We start from the raw sequence: 26971 nt of genomic DNA, 5'->3' as shown, positions 1-26971 counted from the left end.
ACTGGCTATCATGGCATACATCAGAATATCCATTGCTGATGCATAAGGGATCTTGGCCATCTCGGCCCTCTGCTCATCTCTCTGTGGACAATCGGCCTGTGAAACCCTCACATGAGAAGGCAAAGGACAGCCCGCAGGCTTTATGTCCTGCATGCGGAAGCGCTTAAGGACTTTATGGATGTACTCCCGCTTTGAGAGATACAAAAGCCCTTGATGCCTATCACACTTAATGCGTATCCCAAGAATATGTGAAGCCTGTTCCAGATCCTTCATCTCAAAGCTCTTCTTGAGCTGAGCTTTCAGAGCATCAAGCTCTGCATGAGCTTTCCGTGCTATCAGCATGTCATCAACATAGAGAACCAAAATCAGTAAACTGCCATCACGGGCTTTCTTGTGTAAAGACACGGATCCATAGCACTCCTGCTGTAGCCCTGTGATTGTATAAAGGCATCAAACTTATGATACCATTCCCTAGGTGCCTACTTCAAGCCATAAAGACTCTTCTTCAATTTGCACACTAGGTGCTCCCTGCCATGTTCTACAAAGCCCTTAGGCTCCTCCACATAGATCTCATCATGCAAATCCCCATGCAAGAATGCAGTCTTAACATCCATCTGATTAAGATCCAAGTCAAGTTGCACGACCAAGGACAAGACCAAGCGTAGGGTAATCATCTTGACGACAAGAGAGAAGACCTCATCAAAGTCAACTCCATGCTCCTACTTAAAACGCTTAGCTACAAGTCTAGCCTTATAGGCCGGCTTGGGGTGCCTAGGGGTACTTTTCAGCTTGTACACCCATTTGCATGGCAAATCCTTTTTGCCCTTAGGCAAGGCAAAAAGATCCCAAGTCATATTCCTATGCAAGGAGTTCATCTCAGACTGCATAGCCCTCTCCCAAGAGTGACTGTCACCCCTGCACATAGCCTCATCATAGGTGAGAGGCTCTCCTGTATTTGTCAACAAGACATACTGCATAGAGGGCTCATAGCGATCAGGTGGACGTCTATCTCTAGTAGACAGTCTCACCGCAGGCTCTGCTGCTTGCCCAACTGCTTGTCCAACACCCTGGCCCTGTGTAGGAACTGCTGGAGGCTGTACTATTGGCTGTGGTGGAGCCCGAGGCTCCTCCTAAAAGATCACTCTACGGATCTCAACCACCTTCTTAGGCTGCATATGCATTTTTTGTTAATGGGAAACTACATCATGGCTGCGTACTATTTTCCGCGCCTGCGGATCCCATAAGTGATAGCCCATCTCTCCTAAATCACCATAGCCAAGAAAGATGCATTTAATGCTCTTTGGATCCAACTTACTCCTCTTATCCTTGGGCACATGGTAGAATGCCTCACATCCAAAGACACGGAGATGTGCATAAGAGGGTGGCTTACAAGTCCAAACTTCCTCTGCAACCTAGAAATCCAAACCACTAGAAGGCGATCGGTTTATGACATGCACTGCCATACTAACTACCTCAGCCCAAAAGCTCTGTGGTAGGCATGCATGGCTAAGCATAGAGCGCATACGCTCCTGAATAGTCCTGTTCATGTGCTCAGCCAAACCATTGTGGGGTGGGGTGTAAGGGGCGGTCAATTGACGCTTAATACCCTTGTCATCACACAACTGCTCAAAAGCACGTGAGACATATTCTCCCCCATTGTCAGTCCTAAGGCATTTCAGCCTATACCCAGCCCGGTTCTCAACAAGAGCAAGCCAATGCTGAAAGACTGCCAGGACATCGGACTTCTGCTTTATGGGATAAGCCCACACTTTCCTAGAAAAATCATCAATGAAGGTAACAAAGTACTTCACACCACCCATAGACATACAAGGCATGGGCCTACAAACATCAGAATGCACCAAAGCCAAGGGCTCACTCATGCGTGGCCTACCTGATTTCTTATGTGTAGACCTATTCCAGTTACCATAAAGACAATGATCACACGAGTCAAAACATGCATAGTCTAAAGGTGGAAGATACTGCAAACCAGAAAGCATTTTCATTCCCTTCAAAGACATATGCCCCAAATGGACATGCCAAAGTGATACATGTGGGATAGAACCCACTGACAAAACATGATCAACTGTAGGACCATCCACTACAAGAGGATAGAGGCTACCAATCTTGGCACCTCTGGCCAGTACAAGTCTGCCTTTGGTAATCTTCCAGGCAGAGTTTCCAAAACCAATGTGAAACCCTGCATCATCCAGCTGACCTGCAGACATAAGGCTGCGCGTAAGCGCAGGTACATTACGTACATCCCTAAGCACAAAAAAACTGGCAGTGGAAAACTGCAACTGTATATCACTACTGCCCACAATAGCCAAAGACCTGTCATCTCCAAGCGTGACTGACCTTGATACAGTGTGGTAGGAGTGGAACCACTCACGATAAGGCGTCACATGAAAAGACGCGCCTGAATCCAAAAGCCAACACTGTGCATATATGCTAGGAGTCTCAGTCAACTGTGAGCTGTCAGATGAACTAACTGCTAAGATAAACTCATCACCATCAGATGGCTCCTCAGTCTGCGTAACATTGATCTCTTTGATCTTTACACTGGACTTTGCAGGTACAATACTGTGATCAGAAGACTTTTCCTACACTTTAACCTTCCCCTTGTCCTTGCACTTCTCATTGCGCAACTCATGGCACTGTGGTCTGATATGGCCCTTTTTCCCACAATGATGGCAAGTGACATTAGCGTTGCGCCCACGCGACTTTCCACGAGATTTGGACGACCCTTCTGAGAGTCACGGCCATGGCCATTCCCACGGTCATTCCTGTCATTCCTGCCTCTAACTGTCAAAGCATGAGAAACACGAGAGGCATCCAAGTTCTTCCTGTTGATCTCTTCATATAGAAGAGCACTCTCTACATTAGACAATTTCAGCTCAGTAGTAGCAGGAGCACACAAGGCAGTGCTCAGTAGAAGCAGGAGCACACAAGGCAGTACGAAAGACATCCCACGACTCTCCAAGAGTCCCAAGCAAAAAGAGTGGGGTCACCTCATCGGGAAATGTGATACCTTGTGATGTCAGATTCTTCAAGATCACATGGAGCTGGCTCAAATGAGCAGACATCATCGCATTCTCCTTCATGCGCAGATCCATGAGTTGCTTGAGCCAATACATTTGACTAGCTAGGCTCTTCTTATCATAAAGATTCTTGATCTTTTCCCATAACTGCCATGAGGTATATGCCTCATCCACTACATTGTAATGAACTTGCTCAGTCAGAGAGAGTATGATCGTGGACATGCTCATAGATGTAGGGGCTGCTGCCCGCTCAATCGAAGTGGCTTTACATGGTTCTTCTACACCAAGACCTGCCAAATCTGGCTCTTCCAATAGCCATAGTTGGTACCATCCAACTTTGTGATATTAAATATGGCATTATCAGTCGAAGATGAAGCCATAATGTAGGCTGTAAATGCAGAGACAGTTCAAAAACTGCTTGCTATTTTTTACTCTGTAAACAGTAAAAAAACCACTAAATCCAAGGCAAAATGACTAGGAAACTGACTGAGAAGCTACTGCCCACTAAGTACGAGGTACAATACACCAAATCATGATATTTAAACATGAAAAATACAGCTCAGTCCACTAATAAATGCTTGCTGTAATAAATTGCAGACCTGCAATAATGAGAGAAAACTGTCCCAAAACTGGATCCAAAGTCAACTAGACAGTGCTAGGTCCAAAGTTGGCATCAATAGGACAAAGCAAAGCCAAATGACAGTGAAAATACATGAGCTTAACACCGAGATATGTCAAATAGCATATGCCAGTAAGAGGCACACCCCCAGACAATCTAGGCAAGATGTATCTACAATTGCCAAAACCTGACACAAATAGGTGTCTGCCCAAAATGAAAGCAGATCCAAAGCAAGATACTCAGCTCATAAGCAATCTAGAGACCAAGACATACATCAATGCAACATCCAAAGGTTGGAGGGTAATCCTAAAGTCTCAAAAAACATCTGCTCAAAGTCGTAAGCTACTCCAAAACATGAACTGCTCAAAGTCAGTCATGCATACACTATGCTCCATTGGCACAAACGGCGTACAGGCAAGCTAAAGAGCTCAAACAACCCAAGACAAAGTACCAGTGACAAGCAAGTGACCAAGTCAATGCGTCAGACGCATCCAAGAGAGCATGGCATACATGAAGCAACTGTCGTAGCAACCACTAAGCAAGACATAATCCCAATGGCAAGATCTCTGTCAAGTCAATACATCCAATAGCAACCCAAAGTCAATATCTTTGTGATTCGGAAGTGCTCAAAACATCCAAATCGGAGCTCCAAAATATCTGTCAAGCATGGACGAACTAAGAGGCATCAACCATGGACCAAAGCATGTAATGCATAGAGCTTATCCATCAAGTACAGACAATAGGCATAAGCGGCCCAAATGCCAGTCAAGTCGACCAAACTGCCAATGACAAACCAATAACAATGGAGCAAATGCGATGCCCAAAAGCATTCCGGAATCACGATCATGAGTTTGAAGTCGATCCCCAAAGTGTAGTACATCATGGCATAACCCATAGCATACATCCGGTATCAATAGAGAAGCAATACATGTGACAAATGAGCTTCAGCCTGCTCATGTACAACAGCTCTAAATAGTCCAAAACTGTCAATTTCCAGCCCAACAACAATGCCAAATCATAGGCTAATCGAATGCACACATTCCCAAGACATTCGGGCATCAAGTAGGCCGCATACGGGCATCAAATATCACAACCGGAATGGAGTGTAAGCAACAAATGCTAATGCCAATGTTGCTGCCCTGTTTTCAACCTATTATGACAGTTTATGATAGTCCCAAATCTGAAGAAATCAGCCCCGAATGATCAAGACCAATGCCCAAAGTTTGAATGACATCAAACATGAAGTCTAATAGCCCTCTTGATCAAGGTAGAGAGCAAGAAGAAATGGGCAAGTGTGGAGCTGAAGTAGACGAGTGCTAACAGCCTGGAAAAATGGCGCAATCTGCCCTGTTGGTGCTAAACTTGCTGCTGCTCCACGTGGGCTGATAGGGGGTAATGGGGGGCTCAAGAAGGGCCTATCAAAGGCCTATGACAAGCCTCTTTGAGCCTTGATAGGTGTAAGGCACAATATGAGAGGAATAAGCTTCAAGGGTTTGAAGCCATGGCTGCCCTTGCTGTTTGCAACCTGTAGATTGAAATAAAACCCTGAAAGAATGATCAAATACCTCAGTACCAATGCCTTGAAGGTGCCTCAATAGGCCGGGAAGGTGCTTGGGAAGCTGAGGAGTGACGGGAGCTCGGGGAGATCGGATATAGCTGCCGGGATGGAGATCCCATGCAAGAAGGGAGTCGATGCGAAGCTAAGCAAGCACCGAGAAGAGCTCCAGCAATCAAAAGCCAAGCTCTGATACCAGTTGAAAGGGATGAGAGGATCGAAAGACCATGCACGAGCTATGGCGGAGAGCAAGAGCAAGAAAAGAGAGAGAGAGACAAATGGGAACTCCAACAATCACAATGTGTGACTGGGCCTTCCTTTATTCACTAGTCACTGAAAGAATAAAGAATAAGTTTGACGATGATGGGTGCCCACCACCTGTAGTGTGCAGTGGCGAGTACTATCAGTGTAGTAATACACGGGGTGGCACGACGGAGGTGCCTTTACCCCAACACCAGGTTGCAGAGGAGGAATAGACTAGAAAACCTCTCTCTTATGCGTATCTATGTGTGATGTGAGGCATTTTGCCATGTGCCGAGGGATAAGAGAAGTAAGCTAGATCCCAAGAGTGTCAAATGCATTTTCCTTGGTTATGGGGATGCAGGCGAGATGGATTATCGTCTCTGGGATCCGCACGCACGAAAAGTCATCTACAGTCATGATGTAGTCTTCCATGAAGACAAAATGCATAGGCAGCCTGAGAGAGTTGTTGAGATCCATAGGGTCATATTTCAGGAGGAGCCGAGAGCTCTCGCACAGCCAGTTGGACAGCCTACAGCTGCAGCAAATGCTCATGGTCAGGGTGTTGGACAGGCAGTTGGCATGCAGCAAAGCATGCCGTGAGACGATCTACTAGAGACAGACATCCACTTGATAGATTTCAGCCCTCGATGCATTATGTCTTGGTTACAGATGTAGGAGAGCCTTTCACCTATGATGAGGCTATGCGCAGGGGTGACAGTCACTCCTGGGAGAGGGCTATGTAGTCTGAGATAGACTCCCTACATAAGAATGACACTTGGGATTTGGTTTCCTTGCCTATGGGCAAGAAGGCTTTGCCATGCAAGTGGGTGTACAAGCTAAAAAGTACCCCTAGATACCCCAAGCCGACATACAAGGCTAGATTGGTAGCAAAGGGTTTTAAGTAGGAGCATGGTGTGGACTTTGATGAGGTCTTTTCTCCTATGGTTAAGAAGACCACCCTGCACTTAGTCTTGGCTTTGGTTGCTCAACTTGACTTGGATTTATACCAGATGGATGTCAAGATGGCTTTTTTACATGGGGACTTGCATGATGAGATTTATATAGAGTAGCCTAAGGGCTTTGCAAAACCTGGCAGGTAGCACCTAGTGTGCAAATTGAAGAAAAGTTTTTATGGCTTGAAATAGACACCTAGGGAGTGGTATCATAAGTTTGATGCCTTTATGCAGTCACAGGGCTATAGCCGGAGTGCTATGGATCCGTGTCTTTACACAAAGAAAGTCCATGATGGTTCTTTATTGATTTTGGTACTCTATGTGGATGATATATTGATAGCAGGAAAAGCTCATGATGAGCTAGATGCTCTTAAGGCTCAACTCAAGAAGAGCTTTGAGATGAAAGACTTGGGGCAGGCCGCTCACATACTTGATATGCGCATTAGACGCGACAGGCATCAGGGACTCCTCTACTTGTCATAGAGGGAGTACATTCATAAAGTCCTTGAGCACTTCTGCATGCAGGACGTAAAGCCTATTGGCTGTCCATTGCCTTCTTATGTGAAGGTATCACAGGCTGATTTTCTGCAGACAGATGAGCAGAGGGCCGAGATGGCCAAGATTCCCTATGCATCTGGAGTGGGTAATCTTATGTATGCCATGATAGCCACTTGTCTAGATATTGCCTTTGCAGTTGGTGTTGTGGTACGCTATGGCTACACCTAGCAAGAAGCATTGGGATGCCGTGAAGGGTATCATGAGGTACCTGAAGGGCACTGTAGATATGTGTATATGCTATGGTAGCCAGGATACAGGAGTCGTGGGGTACATTGACTCTGATTATGCAGGACATGTAGATAGTAGGAAGTTCACTTCCGGCTATGTATTCACCTATGCTAGAGGTGCTGTTTCTTGGATGTCTAGGGTGCAGAAATGCACGGTCCTTTCTACTACAGAGGCCGAGTATGTTGCAGCCACCGAGGCTTGCAAGGAGGCCATTTGGTTGGGTCGTTTAGTTGCTGACCTTGGTATCGATGCTATCCCTACACTGCATTCGGATTCTATGAGTGCTATTCAGTTAGCCAAGAATCCGGTTTTCCATGGGAAGATGAAACACATTGAGGTGAGGTATCACTTCATATGTGGGGTCGTTGGGGACATCTATTGATCTTGTTAATATCTCGACTGACCAGAATCCTGCAGATTTTCTCACGAAAAGCCTCTCTATAGAGCGCTTTGCCTTCCTCAAGAGGTTGATGGTCGTGGGATGAGATGACGTCTTTCCTCATCTTGTTGTACATGTGTACATGTTGTACTGTCTTTTTTCTTTTTCTTTTCACTCCTCACTAGGGAAGATTCGCCTTTAAGTGGAAGGTTGTTAGGGATAAAGGCACCTCTACCTAGCCGCACGTGTATTACTACACTTACAATCACCGCCACTGCACACTGTAGGTGGCGGGCACCCGTCACTGTCACTTTATTCTTTATTCTTTTAGTGACAGTTTGAATAAAAGGAAGGCCCAGTCACACATTGTGACTGTTGGAGTTCCCATTTCTAGTCTCTCCCTTTCTTGATCTTTCTCTTCTGCCATAGCTCTCAAGTCCAACCTTCGATCTGTCGCTCCCTTTTAAGCCATGCTCTCTCAAACCGCCACGAGAGCGAGGACTAGCACATTTATCTTGAGCCGACTGTAGGCTTACTGCATCCAAGTCTCCGCAGCATCCCCCTGAACCACTCCCTCCGTCTGGCCCAAGTCTGAAGCGTCAACCTCGTCTGTTGGAAACTAAAGCATCAGAGCGCACCAAAGTAGATCTAATAGAACGGCCCTGATGGTGTGCGCCGAGATAGCTCCTGGTTCACCATATCTCTGAATCTCGCCATCTGATCTGGAGATATATACGTGAAGATCTCTTGTAGCTCCTCGTCGCTCATCCCTCGACTCATCATGATGATCTAAATATCCACAAAGATCACATGCATAGACAAAAATTGATGTTAGCATAATCAATATAAATCATACAAAGCACGGTAATATAAATCTTTAAAAAATGATATTACTTAAAATGCATATATTATGTACCCTTATAAGCGATTCGTCAATGAATTGAGTAGGTGGATGCTCCAAGTATTTCTCTTGATACAACTCCGCATACATTGGAAAGTCGATAGACATATCACCACAAAAGGATGAGTCCATCTCATTCTCAAAGAATTCTTAGACTCTTGTATTTCCATAATTGTTACTCGATGTTGGCTCTTCTACATGCTCCAAGCTTTTGGTGACCTTTTCCCCTTGCAATATCGACCCCTCTATTTGTATACTGTCCTCATCTATACTTGGAATATCACTTTGATCATATACTCTCGCACTTCGAGAAGTTGAAGGTATAACGTATCACCATCGAGGTTGTCAAGGGTTTAGATAGAAAATTACATGTTCACAATCATGTACAAGAGAGATTTAACTATTGTGACATGTACCATGTCGTAATACGATTAAAAAACACATGAGTTTATGCACCTATTCACAATGGGCCGGCAACACAAACGTGTCGTGCAAATCCGTCCATTTTTTTTCAGAATATATTTCAAGAAATCCAGATAAACCACTTCGAATTGTTGCTCTAGCTCCTTCAAGTACCACTTTGAACCACTGCACATCGAATAGGATCATGGAAAAGCTACGGTAATCTACCATGACAATACTTTGCAAGTTCCCAAAATACTCAATCTCATCTATAACTATGTTTGGATCTGTTGCTCGTCGTTGGCTCTCTTACTCAAACCTTGCCATGATATCACAATTTGTTATGGAGCGCATTTTGTCCGTTGCTCGTCGTCGGCTCTCTTGCTCGAACTTTGCCATGATACCACAATCTATTGTGGAGCGCATTTTGTCAATATGCTCCACACGGAAATGGCGTTCACGCGACCACGCTACACTATATATTTTGTACTGTACATTGAAACACTCAATTAGTTGTTACATATAAAATATAGATACGACAAATCCTAAACATGTCATCACCTTTGGATTGCATCCCCTCTCAACAATTCCCACTCCTCGATTGAGACCTTCCCCCCTTCGCGAGACGCTGCAGTCAAAGCTCCATGCAACCATTGCATTGACATAAACCGTGGCATCTCCTCCATGCCCTCAAGATATCGAATTGGTCGATGGCACGTATCACGTCGAAATTCAAATTGCACTTCTTCTCGATCTTTCCTAGCTTGTTGGTACCTAGCGAGCCACGTCTCCATAGAGGCATGGTGTAACATACAAAAGCGATTCACTTTCTCCTCCATTGCAGCATCCATTCTTTTTTCTACTCCATTTCCAACCACCACATCTCCGATTAGTCTATCATCGTTTTTCAACGATCATAGCATACTGTTGTCTGAATCCACAATTGGTAGCCATTATGAAATATGCACTAACGGCTTAGACACCAACCAACCTTCAGCCATGCTACCTTCTGGCCGAGCTCATTGTTGCACAAAGCCTTTCAGGGTTTTCATGAAGCACTAGAAGAAGATCATCCATCGCGTATGGACAGGTCTAGCAATCTCCACTTCATCTACAAGATGCATAGGAAGGTGGATTTGTATCGTGAGCATGCTGGTAGACATGTATTTCTCAAAGAGATAAACCGTCTCCATTGCTCCCCGCCTTGCAGATTCAATAGAGGATGTCTTAATCTCCTTCTGTGAGATCCATTGCACTAAAGTTGACAACCTATAAATCGTCCCACGTATTTCTAGAGTAAGGCATTCTGCGATCGCGATCGGTAGTACAAAAACTGCCACAAACGAGGAAGCATTATAAATAACGACTACACTCCAAATAGCAAAATATGCATGCCACTTATAATCCATTCATAGTACAAACCTGACATATCTTATGCCAATCATGGGATTTTAGCCTTGATAATTGATCGTCTTTAGAAAAAGTGGACCTGAGAGAATGCATCATACCCGTCGGAATGCAGATAGACTTGACTATTTGCTTCACAATGTGCTCTTCTTTAGTGGACAAAACCCAAGGAGCGTGAGGTAGTTGCAAGAAACCATCAACACTCGATTGCGGCGGCCAAAGCGCCTCCATCTTGCCTACCTCCTTCAAATCCATTCGTGCCCCTATAGTGTCTCTCTTTCCTGTGATGTGGTCCCATTGCAAGCTATCCACGTTCTTGAAAATATGCATGGGATCCAACAAGTGGTTGATCTGTAAGTGGGTCCAATATGGCAACTCATAGAAAACTGAGAACTATCGCATTCCCTTTGGATGTGACTCCGTGTGGACCATTTTCAGCTTGTACTAGTTTTGGGCATTCATACATGCTGGAGTTCGTCCAAGAAAACCTTCCCTGAGTTCATGACCCTCTAGTAAGAAAGTGGCGTGTCCTTGATATACCATATTCTTCATGGTTCATGACCTTCGTGAGTCTAACGGTGGCCCATACAATAGACATGCATGATAACCTGAGGTAACCAGACCTGTCCCAACACCTCTATCCAGTGAATACAAACTTGAACAGGCTATGATAGATATTACCAAGGAGAACGGAAGCCTACTTACCTGAGCACTCTCCGAATCCTGGAAAGACATGCATGGTGCACATGAGAATGGCTCGAATATTGGCGGACCGTCGAATATTGCGCTTGCTCATTTCTTGCATGGTGACCCCCTCCTCCCACAAAATCTTAAGCTCATCGACTAATGGACGAATATACATGTCCATATTTTTGACTTTGTAGTAGCTCGGGAACGAGCAAGCTAAGGATGAGATGTCCTTTCTTTTAGAAAGCCATGGAGGGATATTGTAGTTGACAAGGACTATAGGCCACACACTATAAGAAGTTGAGCGCAGACCGAATGGGTTTATGCCATCCATAGCAAGACCGAACCGAAGATTCCTTGGCTCTCGGGCAAAGCCTGAGAAGGTAGAGTCAATGTGGCTCCATGCACGTGAATCCGTTGATATTTGTTGAACTCCATTTGTGGACCTATTCTGCGCATGCCACATTGTCAAGATCGCCATGCCAAATGTATGAAATATGTGGTTTATGCGGGGGATAAGCGAAAAGTGTCTAAGAAATTTTTGAGGGATGGTTTGCACTTGCAAGTTGTGTCGATACTTGTGAGTACCACACTTTGGACATGTCTCCATAGTCTTGTGTTCTCCTCGAAATATTATGCAATCGTTGATACATGCATGGATGTTGTTGTAGTCCATGCCAAGCTTTCGTAAAACATGTCGTGCATCATCACAAGACTCAGACATGGTATTTGTAAGTGGTAATATATGATACTTCAGTAACCTTAAAAAAATCATAACACACCTTGAAAAAGCATAAATGTTTTTTTATGGTAGTGTAAAAAAGAAATCAATGAAGCGTACGTACAAGGTACCAGAACAACTCGATCGCACTCGCATCGCTCCACCTATATTTTTCTTGCACACTTAGGAGTGCAAGTAGTGTCTTTAAACGAGATACTCTGCACCCATCATATAATGGTATGGATGCTTCCTCTCTAAGCGGATTAGAAGTATCGACATCCATGAGCATCAATGCATCGATCATTGCCTCCATCTCAGGCTCTAAGATTGTAGGTAAGTCTAGAAGGCTGCATGGCCCCTCTGGTATTGATGGTAATTAATGGTATGGATGCTTCCTCTCTAAGCGGATCAGAAGTCTCGACATCCATGGGCATCAATGCATCGATCATTGCCTCCATCTCAGGCTCTAAGATTGTAGGTAAGTCTAGAAGGCTACCTGTCTCCTCTAGTATTGATGGTATAGATTGGATAGTACCTTCCAAGTGGTGGATTGGCTCAGGCACTCCATCCATTGTATGCCCATGAACTCTTCTAACTGGCCGCAAAGGGTGCACTCCTCCTTGGGATGAGATGTCACCTCCCTGGATAGAAAAATTACCAGTCACACCCAATGTTTTTGTATATGGTATTCAATTACCTTGCGAATACAATGCATGATTGATATGCACTTTTCTTACCGTTTGCTCAAAATCTGAGATCGCCTGATCAATGATCTCAGATTGAAACTCGTCGAAGCATCGTACGTGTTATATAGACAATCGACATTTTCGTCTAATTGCTAGCTTACATTGAGAGCAAGGACATCGGATACGATGATTAAGATACGCCTTGCGATCTTGAACATCACAACCTTCATCATTCTCTTCTCTCCTTCCATCTCTCTCTCTTTTTCTCTTTCTTTATTATGTTATATGTTTATTCCCTCTCTCTCATTCCTTTTTCCTTTTTCTCTTCCTCTCCCTCTCTCATTTCCTTTAACAAAACATCTCTCTCTCTCTCTACTACCAATTTCCTTTAACAAAACATCTCTCTCTCTCTCTCTCTACCACTACCACTACCATTACCACTACAATAAACAAGAAAAGAAGAAGAAGAAGAAGAGGAAGAAGAAGAAGAAGAAGAAGAAGAAGAAGAAGAAGAAAAAAAACAACAACAACAACTACTACTACCACTACCACTACTACAACAACAACAAATAAGAAAACTAAACAACAATAAATAAAAAAAGAAAAAACACAACAACGACAACAAACAAGAAAACTACTACTACTACCACGACTACCACAACAACAAACCATTACCACACCATTACCACTACAATAAACAAGAAAAGAAGAAAAAACAACAACAACAACAAACAAGAAAACTAAACAACAATAAACAAGAAAATAAAAAAAAACTAATACTACTACAATAACAACAAACAAGAAAATTACTACTATACTACTACTACTGCTACTGCTGCTGCTACTACTACTACTACTACTACTACTAAGACGACTATGACCATGACTATGACTACCACAACAATAACAAACAAGAAAAGAAGAAATTAAACAACAACTACTACTATCACTGCCACTACTACTACTACTACTATGACTACCACAACAACAACAGACAAGAAAATAAGAAATTAAACAATAACAACTATTGCTATCGCTACTACTATTACTACTACTACGACTACCACAACAACAACAAATAAGACAAAATGAAAAGAAGAAATAAAACAACAACAACAATAATAACAATCTCTCCCTCCCTCTCTCTCCCTCCCTTCCTCCCTCTCCCTCTCTTTCTCTCTTTCCCTATTATGGTTAATGTTTTCTCCCTCTCTCTCTCATTCCTTCTTTCCTTTTCTATCTTCCTCTCCCTCTCTCATTTCCTCTCTTTCTCTCTCAATACACATGATTTTTAACAAAAACAAGTAAAAGAAAAGGAGAAAAAACAAAAACAAAGCAAGAGGGAACAATGCACTCACCACAAAGGTCTGAGGATGGATTCGGAGGCTCCTTTTTGCCCTCCGTACATTTCCTCCTCTTATTCGTAAACGGCAGTGGTAGCGGTGAGAAGCTTTCCTTCTCCTTCTTTCTCTCTTTCTCTCCCTCTCCCTCTCAAATGCAAGATGGAGTTCACTCTCCCTTTTGCTCTCCCTTTCTCTCTCTCTTTCATTCGTTTGCACAAAATGACGCGCTCGGGTTTCGGCTCGCATTTTTTCGCCTGAGTAAGGTTGCTATTTGTGTCGCATTTGTGATGCAAATAGCAATGCCGCTAATTTGTGTCGAAAAGCGCCGGCGCTATGCGCCTGTATCCTTGTAGTGATCACCTCCCTATTTTCATGCATTTTCCTCCTCACGCCATGTAAAAATTGTGTTTTGTATTTGTAAAAAGATGTCTTTGGGATTCCATGAATCTTACATCATGCCCTTCCACATACCACTCGTCCATTGAAGATGAAGTTGTGTTTCCTTGTTCTCACATGATCAATCTTGCATGATGACTCAAACTTGTCATAAACATAGTTCATGTGGTCTTCAAATTACAATCCCCAAAAGTATTTACGTAATTGTTACATTGCTTCTTTATCAGCAAACTGACAACACTTTTCTTGGCAATAATCACTCGTGGAAACCTGTGAAACGGAGACCATAGAAGTTCTCAAGTTTGCACCTTCAGGATATGTAATGTGTAATGTCGTTGAGGATTTTGAAGCCACCTTAGTGACAGTTCGAGAGTAGAATCTCTAGCAAGGTAGGATAGGGAGTATGTAGGTAATATCTCTAGTTATGGAAATAGGGAAAGTATCCCATAATTGTGGTTTATTAGGGGGGAGAGGGACGGGGGTCTGGGGTCTAGGGAAACACCCCTAACAAGGGCTTGGGAGCAACATCCTTAGTGGGGGTTTGGGAGCAACACCCTAACAGCATGAGTTTTGGGGGTAACGCCCCTGGCCCAAGGGCAATGCCCCACTGAATGGGGTTCAAGGACAGCACCTTTGGAGGGGGTCTGGGGGCAATGCTCCCAAAGGTGAAGTTTGGGGATTGTCGATAGACCGCGATGGGTTTAGCCATTACATGATTTTCTAAAAAATCACAATTTGAACTTAAAAATAAAATAAAAAATAGTTACTAGAAAAGATCTAAATCTACTCGTATTCCGTAAAAAGTTATGGTAATTAGAATAGTGCTATACATTAAAAGATCATTTTCATGAGGTCGATCTTTACAACTAATCATGATGTTTTTCAAAGCAAGTTTCTCTTCCCCTCCCTCTCTCTTTTATATAGCTCTTTGACCCCTAAGTGTTTTCTCTATTGTGTTTTTACAGTTGCAAGTTTTGCATCCCTTATCCTCTGCATTTTTATCTTTGCTCCTATCACCCCTCACTTACTACAAGTTTTGTGGCCCTAATCTTTGGCAGTTTTGTCCCCCTACTCTTCTCTGAGTACTCTCTACTATTTCATTTTCTCAACTGAAATAGATTGTATAGTGCAAATTTTGATTTGAATTTGGGTATTGTGACAAAAATTGCATGTATCTTCGAATAAAAAATCTTGCTCCAAGGGTTCAGCAATTCTACAGGGTAGTGAATGATTCCCATTCCATAACATGTCTTCTCTACTTCATAGGTGATTTCTATTACGTTTCAATTAGCACAGATTGCTTACTTCTACTATAACTACAACATGTTTTAAACTCTTCTCTACTTTATTTTTTATTTTGAGTTAAACTACACTGATTTAGTACTAGTGATTCTCCACTTCTTTTCTAATCTCTACTAATGCATACTCTCTCTTGATCAATTCAATCCATGCAATTACTACAAATCACACTATTAATATTTCATATGATTAGTATAGAATGATAATAAGAGCAAGCACCATAAGCATTATCTAAATAAGAATCATGTATGAAAATTAAATGCAATCTTTACTTTTGTAGCAATGAGATTAAGTACTTACTCTTGGAAATTCAATGTCTTCTTCTTCTTCTCGATTGCTTGATTGATCTCTTGGAGTGCTTGTCTTTTTTTATGTCCACTACCCTTTAAATGATAGCTTCTTTACTATGAGAATGAAGAACATAATTCTGTGCAATGTTGAGAATACTCTCTTCCCTGAGTCCTTGCAAATTGGCTAATCATCCAATCAAATATGGAGTGCTCGGATGAAAATCAAAAGGTTTATTTCACAAGCTATGTTCATTTGGATACCATGTTGATTTCCATTAAAATTTTCCTAAGACTCACTAGATATGTTTACTATTTTTCAGCTTATCGTATGCGAAGATGATTTCATTGGCTATGCAAGTGGAAAATGAAAGGGAGGTTTAGGCAAGGACTCCTGCGTTGGGCCATTACATCAAAGTCCTCACCTTTCCAAAGTTCATTGGGTTCCACCACAAGTTTTCAAGGGACAATGCAGAGTTCCCTCTTTTTGCAGTGAAGATCCTGTCAAGATATCTTGGAGGGTATCCTATTAGGTGGAATGCAAAAAAGATAATTATTTTGGAGAAATAGGAAGCTATGAGAATTTTCAGTCAAGGCCATGGTTTCCAAAAACTACATGCCAAATATCACTTAGCATACACATCATTCGAGCTGATGAGTGGGATCAAGGATCCCAATATGATTGTAGAAAATGGGAAAAGGTGCTTGCTTAGAAGTAGATCAATTTCAAAAATCAATCAACAGTCTTTAAATGAACTAGAGCAACAATTACAAGAAGAAGTTGGGCCATTTTCAAAGAGGCCAAGAATAGAGGAGTGAGCTTCATCATTGTATACTCAAGAATAGTGGTTTTTTAGAAAAAGTGAGTTGCATATTTGTTATGTAAAATGTTTCTTCCAAAAATAGATAATTGACAAGTGCTCATCTATGTCAAAGTTTCTACAAACACCTCAAGTATTTACGAGGAATTGTTGGTTATGGGTATCCAAGTTTTTCCTTGCCTTTGTCTAGTTTATCGCTACATAGTATGTTTGATTGAAGCATCACGATTCTCCCACGATTCTTTTCTTTTTGGTCTCTCCAAATGTTGCATTGCTTTGTTGATTTTAAATGTTCTTAGCGCTTCTTTTGTATTAGCTCTATGGACAAGCTTTCTATATGTCCATTGGTGTAAGTCTTCTAAATTGTTGGCTTTCTCTACTCCACCATGTCTTGTATAGTTGAAATAGTTGGTACGCACTTGATAATGGGTTTTCTCCATACATTGAGTTGACCACACCAATAAAATGCCATATTCCTTGGCAAACCAAGGGATGTGGTTATGTATAATGTGCTATCAAATCATAAGAAAAGATGCCAAATCAGTGCTTCATGTACTTATGATTAAGAAATTATACTTTATCAAATATTATGAAGATAATATACCATGTAGTGGGTAATGTGTTCATTTGTCCATATACTAACCATTGACTTTTTAAATTCATCCAATGTTGTTTCAAAGGCTTGGTAGTCATTTGAGTTCCATGCGTGCATGTCACAAAACTTAAAGATTGTATCTAAAGACCCAAATGTTGGCCTTGCATGATCGTGCTTCATCATTGTTGTCAACATGGTTCACAATTACATTGTGGATGCACTTCCACCTATTGAATTGATTTCTTTGAGTGGAATGTTTTACTTGACTAGGATTATTAAAGGGTGGTGGAGATAAAAATCTCTGTGCTTTCACACCCCCAATGGAGAGTTTCTTTGGCATGTCTCAACCATCCTTTGACCTTCTCTCGTCCCTTTCAATCTTCACATTTCCACCATGCAAACCAATGTCTAATAATGCCTTCTCAAGCGTTGCAAGTGACTTGACCTATGTAAGCCGAGGTCGCATTGTCCAAGCAAAAGATATATACAAGAAAAGTAATTTCTCAATGATCTTGCACAGACCACACATTGTGCAAATATGGACTCGAGGACAAGGGAATATCTAAAACTACTCTCAAACTTGGATCTTTGAGGTGCCTATTGGGTACCTTTTTTCAATTCCTTTTGTCAAGTTCCTTTGCAACATGCATACAATATATGCATGGGCTCTTCGAATTGGACCCTTTTGAGACATTGTACATGCACTTTACGGTCTTCCAAATCCTTCCATGTCCAAGATTCTCACATTCCTTTGCTAACTAATGATTTGGGGTATATTTGTCTTGTGGAAAATCCAATGCAAGGTTTTAAAATTCTTGAACATACCCTAGAATACACACATATTATAAGCATGTGACACAACAACAGTATTAGCATAAGTAAACTTCCAATTTAAAATATATTGCTCACCTCAAAGTACCCCAAAGAGAATATATTGCTCTCAGAATAGACACTAAACCATCTTGGATTGTGCTTTGAAATTGTTGGATTGAGTGCCCTATTCATTAGGGTGATGGTGACCCGTTCTAGCTTTTTATCCTTCACAATCTAGCACTCATCGAGCTTGAGTACAAATTTTAGGAGACCATCACATTCATCAAGAGTCACCTCAAATAATTGAATAGAGTATGACTATAAGGCCTCCAAGTTGTAAAATATATTATTGTATTTATTGTAAACCATCACCTCCCCTAGTGCCAAATGATACACATATCTTCTATATGAAATGGAGCTCCCAAGAATTGTAGAACTTGATCATTCACTTTTTTTCACATTCTTTTGAGTTATGTTGGGTTTGGCAATATCAATCCTTGCAGCTTAGATTCCCTCATGTTCTTGTAAAGAGATTTGTAAATAGATGTGTATCCCCTGCTAGATATACTTGTCTCATCCAATAAAGCTTGTATATCACTTGAACTAAGTTGACTCCCTCTCACGAAAATCTCAATCTTTTACAAGATTTTGATACTTTGGATCCTTCAAGACTGCTTTGATAGCTTCCTTATTTAGAAGCATTTTAAAGTGTTCAATCGATGCCTCCATACTTGACATTATTTTTTCATTGGATTGTAGGATATCCTTGTATTCACAATAAAACATGTTCAGTTATCATAAAATATTTTATAAATACTTTATGGGATGGTGAAAAAAGTAACAAAGAGCTTACTTACTTCACTGCATGTATTGTTTTCTTAATGCCACCACTTTGTAGCTTCATGTCTTGAATATTTCAAAGTTTCCTGCATCGTTTGTGAACCCCCAATATTGTTTCTTAAGCCTTGATTGATCTCTCTTCTCTAGCTCTAAAATAGTCTCCTTGTTCTATAGTAATTTGTGCTTACATTGCTCTAATGTTTGTCTCAAAGAGGCATTCTCCTTCTCTAACAAATCGCTTTCTAACTTGTGTACATTGCTAATGGCATCCAAATGTTGAAAGTATCCTAAGAGGCCATTATAGCCATTTCCAATGAAGCTTACTAAGGATGTAATATCCGTGAACGAAGGCACAAAGTTGTGCAAAGGATCTTTTGGATACAGTTTCCCATCAGTCCATAGATATATATTTCTCTTTCCCTGCAACCCACAAAGTTCTTTGGATGTAGAAGACATGAGACATGGTTAGTTTTTCTTACCTAATGGCTCATACTCGCAATCAAGCTTGACATGGAGGTCATATGCCTCTCTCCTATGTCTCTTTGATGATGATTCACACACCACTGTCTCCCTTTATGATGTTGATTTCACCCCAATCATCTCCATTTGTGGTATTGATTCTACCCCAGTTATCCTTGTTGATTCCACCCCATCCATCTCCGTTTGCAAAAAAATAAGAGAGAATACATGGAAATCTTCCAAACGTAATGTGGCAGGCATAACTCAAGGCTTCACATAGTCATTTGGCTCATCTCTTGATAAAAAGAGACTATGTCATTAATTCCAGTCGATTTAGATATGAGCCATCAAGTTTTGAGCACTAGGCACTTAATTCCAAGAACTAACATATAAGCTCTTAATTAAGACTAATTGACAACTTAAAGGCTATGGAAAATTTTGTGTATTTTGGAAAAAAGAAAAAAAACTTGAAAATTTTAAAATTTTAGCCATTTTTATTAATTTTTGAATTACCTCTCTATGTTGAGGTAGAACTTCTTACAAGGCCCAAACTTGAGTTCCAATCTCCCCTAATGCTTCTCCAAAGAATGTATTACACTTTTTTGTGAATGATGCCTTCTCCACAAGTGGACTTGCCAATAGGTATATGTACAAGAACCTTTGAGTTCACTTGCACAATTGAGCCCACTAACTTTTCAAACTCTGCATAGTCCTCTTTTATGCAAAACTCTCTACAATAATTAACTACTTGATCAAGATTCCATTTAGAATTGAACATGTCCTTGGCAAACTGAAAAAATGATAGTTCAATGTTATTTTGAATAAGAAAATTAAAAAGCCTCTTAGAGGGGGTTATTTGTGTGATTTGAGTGAGCCACCATGGGGTCCTCATCATGGTGATTTTCCTTTGTTTGATGGAGTCCTCCTTGAAATTCTTGCACTTCCTACAAACCTTGGAGAGTTGGTAGAAAGAGCATCTAGGATAGGATTTGCCTTTCTCTTTACTGACTCCTTGGATGTTGTGGAGGAGACATTCTTTTTCCTTTTTAGACTCATAGCCTTGGTAGATGGAATAGGGAGGGAACTTGACATTTCAAACATACTTCAAGGTTGCCAAAATAGAAAATCAAGAGGAGAGGGAATATTTTGCAACAGTGTGAGTAGCAGTGCAAGATCTAGTTGATGCACTAGTCATGGCGTAACAAAATAAGGAGGATTGTTGGAGGGAAAATTGGTAGAAGAAAATATGCCACAACAACACAAGCAAAAGAAATCCGAGATGTGGTCCTTGCACTAGTCATGCCATGATAAACATCCCAAAGTGCAATGACAATAGCAATCCAAGAGCCATAGACACACAAAACTAGTAGAGGATTGCTAGAGTTCAAAAAATTGATAGAGGAATATGTGACAATAGTGCAAGGACAAGCAATTCGAGATTAAGTCCTTATACTAGTCGCATTGTGACAAACAAGATAGGATGTAGGAACAATAGAGACCCACTGTGAAGGGAAGAGCCACACAGACAAAAAATGCTAAATCAGGAGTAGCGGTATGTAGAGGAAAAGCCTAAACAAAAGCTTCAGTAGATGTATTTATAGTCACGAATATTTGTTGGCAAAAACTAGCCATTGGATTGGAACATTGGACATGTGGACACATGTCAAAAATCTAGTCTCATTGGACTTTTTGAATGGAAATAGCCATTTCAAACCCTAGCTCATCCCATGAATAGAAGCTTGACACATGGCACGCAAGGTGGGAAAGTATATAAGGTGTTTTTTTTTGCATTCTATCTTTCACACTCCTCTCCTAGCTCAACATTGTTGACTCCCTCCCTCGCAACCTCAAGTATTTTCAATCGTCCTCACAGCTTTGTTTGCAAGCAATGCGATTCTGTTGATCTATGCCCTAGAATTGTCTCCTTGCATTATGATGGCTTTCTTCCAATTTGTGCAGTGTATCTACAATGACACGATCATGAATTTTTGGCTAACACTATGAGATCCCCTTGTGTTTTGATGGCTTTTTTCCAATTTGCACAAGGTGTCTGCAATGGCACAATTTTCACTTTTCGGCTAACATCACAAGCTCCCCTCATGCCTTGACGGCTTCGTCCTTCTCTCCTCAACTTCTCAAGTTCCTCATCCTTATATTGCCAATTTCCAAGTAGGTTCCATATCCCTCTCTAATGCTAGGACCAAGCAGATTTTAAGGAAGGTATATATCTAGTAGTCCCAACCACAAGCCTTTGATGTTCCTTTAGAGCATATTGACCAGTTTTTGTGAGGATTCCCACAGTACCTTAGCTGGTTCTCACTGATACTCTAGTTGAAGCAACATCTTCAAATGTCAACCAAAGCTCTAGCTTCTCCTAGTCGTTAGGCTTCAACCCCTCCTACTATCCTTGGCCAACAGGAGCAATCACCTCCCCTTGGTGCTCTTGAGCCTTGTGAGTCTTTAGTTGTGCCAACTGAGGAACCTTCCAAACCAACCCCAGCCAAGAGGAAAAGAAAGTTAAGGCAATTTTACATGCATAGATGCTTCGAAGAAATAAGGAAAGTCCAGAAAGCAACTAACCATTTTATCCCAAATGCCATATTTATCAAAGTGGTTAAGGATATCTCAAATAGATTGTCCACGGTTGACATGATTGATGGACTCCAAAGGAAGTGGCAGCTTTTAGCCATTCTATGTTTGTAGAAGGCTACAGAGGACTTCATCATAGATTTTATGAAGGATTCATATATTACTGATGCTCATGCACACATGGTTATATTGATGAACAAGGACTTCAGTATGGTGAGCAAGCTTAGGTATAGGTTTGACAAAGTGTTAAAGCCAATGCCTCTAGCACTGATTATAAAGCATTTGAGATCCTCAATGTTTCCCTAAAGTTGAGAAAGGTCACAAAGTCTATTATTGAAGATGTTACTAACTTATATCCAACTAGAATTGCATGTCAGAGAGAGAGACTACCATGGAAGAGAAAATCAAAGATGAGATTGAAAGTGAGGATCTTATTTGCAAGACAAAGATAGATTGATTCTATTGGCCTAGTTAACTATGAGAGGATGGGCAAGCTATTTGGCCAAATGGTTGTGCATGTCTCTCACGATGCATATAAAGAGGATTAACTTAGCATATCTCTAGAAGACAAGACTATACTAGAGAGAAAACACATGTACAACTATTAGATTCTCTGGTTTATTTTTGTCTTAGGTGAGGTTTGTTGTTGGTTTTACAAACTTTTACAAAGTACCTTTCTTTTCCATCTTATCTTATTTTTGGCTTTTTTCTTATACAAGGCATACATTACTTCTCTCCGCAATGAAGTTGCAAGAACATTTTCATTATTGATCCACTTCTCTTTGTAGATCTTCTTTCAAAGTTTGCTTCAAATATTAAAAGATTCCTTGGGTTTTTTGATAGTGTCACATACACATATATATTTTTTTCATATGTTGAAAGGTAAAAAAATCCCTTATACATACTTACTTTTGGTGATTTGTTTTTATATTTATTGCTGACTAATGTTTTCTTCATAATGGACATTGGAGTCTTATCTACTTTGATATTATTGCTCAAGAGATCATCCTTATGAATTCTCTTTTAGGAATTCATGGCATGCCAAAAATGTATCATAAATAGACTCCTCTTGTTATCTGGATTTGTTGCATGTAGTCTTTACTATTTTCTAATAAATTTTCATTTTCAATGTTGCTAGGCTTGTTACCACCTACTTGGATGCCACTTTCGAAGATATTTCTAACTCTAAGAGAGCTTTCAAGTTTCTCCTTCAAGAGGTGCTTCTACAAAATGATGCACACAATTGTGGATGGAGAGTTTCTCGAATGTTTGTAGGACTATAGATTCAAAGTTGTTGAAAATAGATGGGGTGAATGTAAGTCTTTTGCCTTTTAAAAGAAAGTTAAAATTCCCTTGTGTTCTTAATTGAGTTGTTATATGCTTTGTTTCACTACAAAGATTACCATGAGTCATATATGTGGTGGATAAGGGAGAGATGTATTAAGGTCATTTTGGATAGGGAAATCACACTAGTGGACCCTAACTCCCCTCTTTCCCCTAAATCTTCTAAGAGAAAAGCCAAGAGATAGGTGAAAGCTACAAGCAGTAAAGGAAATACCAAAGCAACTACCAAAAAGCCTTATGTTGCCTCTACAAAGAATGGTAAGGGCATAGCCAAGTCAACCACCAAAAAGACTTATGTTGCCTAAAAAAGAAAGGTAAAATGAAGCTTTCTCCTTTGAAGTTTGATCCATCTCCTCTGAAGCCTCAAGAGAAGAGGGTGCCCATAAAAATCAAATTCTTCTAAACAACAAAGAAAACAACGTGTAGTAAGGAAACTAGTGATGATGAACAAAAGTGATGAAGATGAACCCGTACCAAAGGAGAAAAGTTCAAAGGAAGGAGAAAGTAAAGATACAAAAGCTGACTAGTCTTATATTTGTTTCTTTATACATTTGCACCATAGATATATTGTCCTTGCACATTTATACTTTGATTTTGTAACTTACACATAATAGAAATTTTTTTATCTTACTCACACGAGTTCTCTACAATGCTTATGCATATGTTACATTTGGTACAAATGTCTGTGAGATAGAATAAGTCTCAAAATTTTCTATATATATTCATGGTTCAAAACCCAAAATGCTAGGAGGCAAACACCTCATACAAGAGAAAGAGCATTCAACTATTCTTCCAATTGCGGTGCCATTGATCTTGAACTTATACCCAAGAGTTATATTGTCTAGAAACTCCAAGGTGTCTCTTACATCCTTTAGACTCCAATTAGAAGTTACATTAACCTCCTTTGCTTCTTGTCCAATTACTAGCACCTTTAATTCCATTGGAATACAATCACCATTAGAATCTAAAGGAACCCAAGTACCATATCTAAGTTTGTATCTCCTATAATCAAAACCCATAACAAGAGATTGTCGAGAGATATTGTAAGATATAGCCAAAGACTCTGTACATGCATTGCATAGTATAAAATCACTCTTATGTTCACATTCCCTAAGTTTCCAAGATAGTCCTGCAACATTTTTCAAATCCTCTAAAATCTTTCTACTTAGCCATGAAACCTTCGTCCTCTATAAATTTGTTAATTTAAAACTAGCTACAAAGACATGGAAGGGTACAAACCACGACAAGCATATTATTCTAGATAACCTTCTAGGAGTCATGGCCTTTTGAATGTCTTCGATTATCTTGAAGCTCTTTAATGTTACTTCATTAGGAGTCTCCCAATTCAAGGAGGGTAAGGCTTGGCAATGGTAAATCCTCAATGTGTCCAAATACACCTTCTCTTGACGGAACCATAGTGTGTACATAATATAGAAAAACCTTCACTAAAAAAACCTATGGTTTGATCAGCATAGATAATGCTTGCAAATTTTTTATGAATTGTATGGAATGTGTTGCTAAGACTCTCCATGGTTAGCCATCCAAAACTTGTCCCATGGAAAGATATTGAACACCAATAATCCATTGTTTACTTATTTTTTAACAAAAAATAATATTTGCATACAAGATTCAACTCAAAACCAAACTTACAATGGCTTTTCTAAGGAAAATGTTTATTTGGAGGCAAGTACATTTCCTTCACCATGTAAACATATTGCACCCTAGCAAACTACCCCTGAGTTGTGATTTTGAAACTAGTGACACATCCCTTCTAGTGATACTTGATATCCTCTTGTTTCATTTTCTTCACCTTGTGAGAGTCCCTATAAGATGGAAACATGGTAACCTAATCATTTATCTAAAAAATTTTAGGCTCCCATTTTCCATATGCACTTCTGTTAAAGATGGTACAAGAGTTTATAGATTGAGAAGGATGCCTTGTGGAAGCCATGGAAAAAGGGAGTGTAGCCAATGTGCAAAGAATGAAACTCAGAGAGAAAAGATCGATGAACCCAAACCGAATGTCAACAATGCTAATGAAAATACATTCATCACCAAGAAGAATATCCAAATGTTTCTCAAAAGTTATAGAATTGATAGTATTAATTGCATCTTTCTTTTTTATCATATTTTGACAATGTTTATGAGCTTTATCAGCTTTGGAACTACGAAAAAAATATCAGATCTCAAAGATTTCAGTCAAAAAAGAAAAAAATTCCATGAAATAGTCTCTACTATCTCCAAAAAGTAGAGGAGACAAGAATATCATATTTTTGCACACATGGCAAACTCTCATTGGCTCTTTTCTTAATCTAGTGATTAACAAAAGTGCCATTTTTTATGTGTTTTGGCCCTCATGAAATGTGTGCACTACTCTTTGTCATGAGGTGGGAAAGCTATTTCCATAATTCCATTAGAGTATATTGCCTTGTAGTTATCACACTTACGATGTAGCCCTCTAGTCATAATCAATAGGCACCTTTACTAAACAGTATAGGATATTGATCTATGAGGAAGAAGTGCTCTATGGTTATAACTTGTAGCACAAAATGATTTGCTAGGTTACTAGATTCAATAACATTGATGGCTAGCTGTTACACCTAGTTGGGTAGCATATGTTTTGGCAACTTGTCACTTTTTCCAATGCAAAATATTGCCCATGAATAAGACTACTATATTAGCTACCAAATGCCCCCATAAAAGGCATGAGAACTAGCATGTTTACAACCTAGTTCCATCTTTGTTGTATCAATAAATATGCTTTTACATTGCGGCCCTTTTTCAAAGTGCTTGGCTAATGGACATAGACTTATTACCAATCCTACAAGTGTTTGGACTCGATAAATCATGAATTGCTACCCCTTTCCACACTAATCATTAGTGCTAAGTCCTTTGCAACCTCAGCCAAAAGTTTGGAAACATCTTGTCTTCGAATGCTAATAACTACATCATATTCACGCTCTCCCAATCTCTTCCCATCTAGCTTCTACAATTGTTCCAATTGTACATGAAAGTTCCTTACTATGGTAAGGGGCTATTATCCTCATAGTAAACATTCACCTACTTCCTAAATAAATGGAAAAGCTCATACCTCAATGTAGCTAATTGGGCTCAAAGAGGTCTCTTATGCTTCTCTTATCTTGGCATCGCACTGATGTATGGTTCCTGGATATGAATGCCCTCTTCATATCTACACTCAACACACCTAACATAAGTCTCCTAGGTCTTGTCCCTCGCAAAATCCTCAAGACAATGTTCCACCAAAGCTTGCACTATCACCACAATGCAACATTGCATTTTCACCACCATCTATTTTTCCTGTTATTTCTCACACATCATTTCTTGGATGACCCATGTCTCATTAAGGTCCATTCATTTCGTCACCTCCCTTTCCTTGTGTCTCACAACAACACAATGCTTTTCACAATATTCAATCAAATTTCCAAAATCCCACTATTCCTCTTCATTAAGCCTTCAAAATTTCTATCCTCCATTGGCCCCACCTCTCACATTCCACTACCTTTCCATGCCTATGCGCACTTGCCCAAGCTACCTTGATTTGCATGTGCAAATGACAACACCTTGGGCACACCATACATGCCAAATTTAAAACACACTCCTACATTGCAGCCTTGACCTTGGGCACTCCATACATGCCAAATTTACAACACACTCCTACACTACAACCTTGTGTTGGGACTCAAAACAACTCTCCTATCGAGGTGGAAAACTACAAAGATACCCTAATAGAAACATAGGAGGTGCATTTAGTGAAGAATATGATGGTGATAGCCCAATGCATGAATAA

Source organism: Lygodium microphyllum, chromosome 11 (genome assembly GCF_053477565.2).
Source record: "Lygodium microphyllum isolate KBCC chromosome 11, Lygodium_microphyllum_v1.1.10, whole genome shotgun sequence".
Lineage (NCBI taxonomy): Eukaryota > Viridiplantae > Streptophyta > Polypodiopsida > Schizaeales > Lygodiaceae > Lygodium > Lygodium microphyllum.
The sequence above is the reverse complement of the archived record's forward strand: the minus strand, read 5'-3'. Positions refer to the sequence as shown.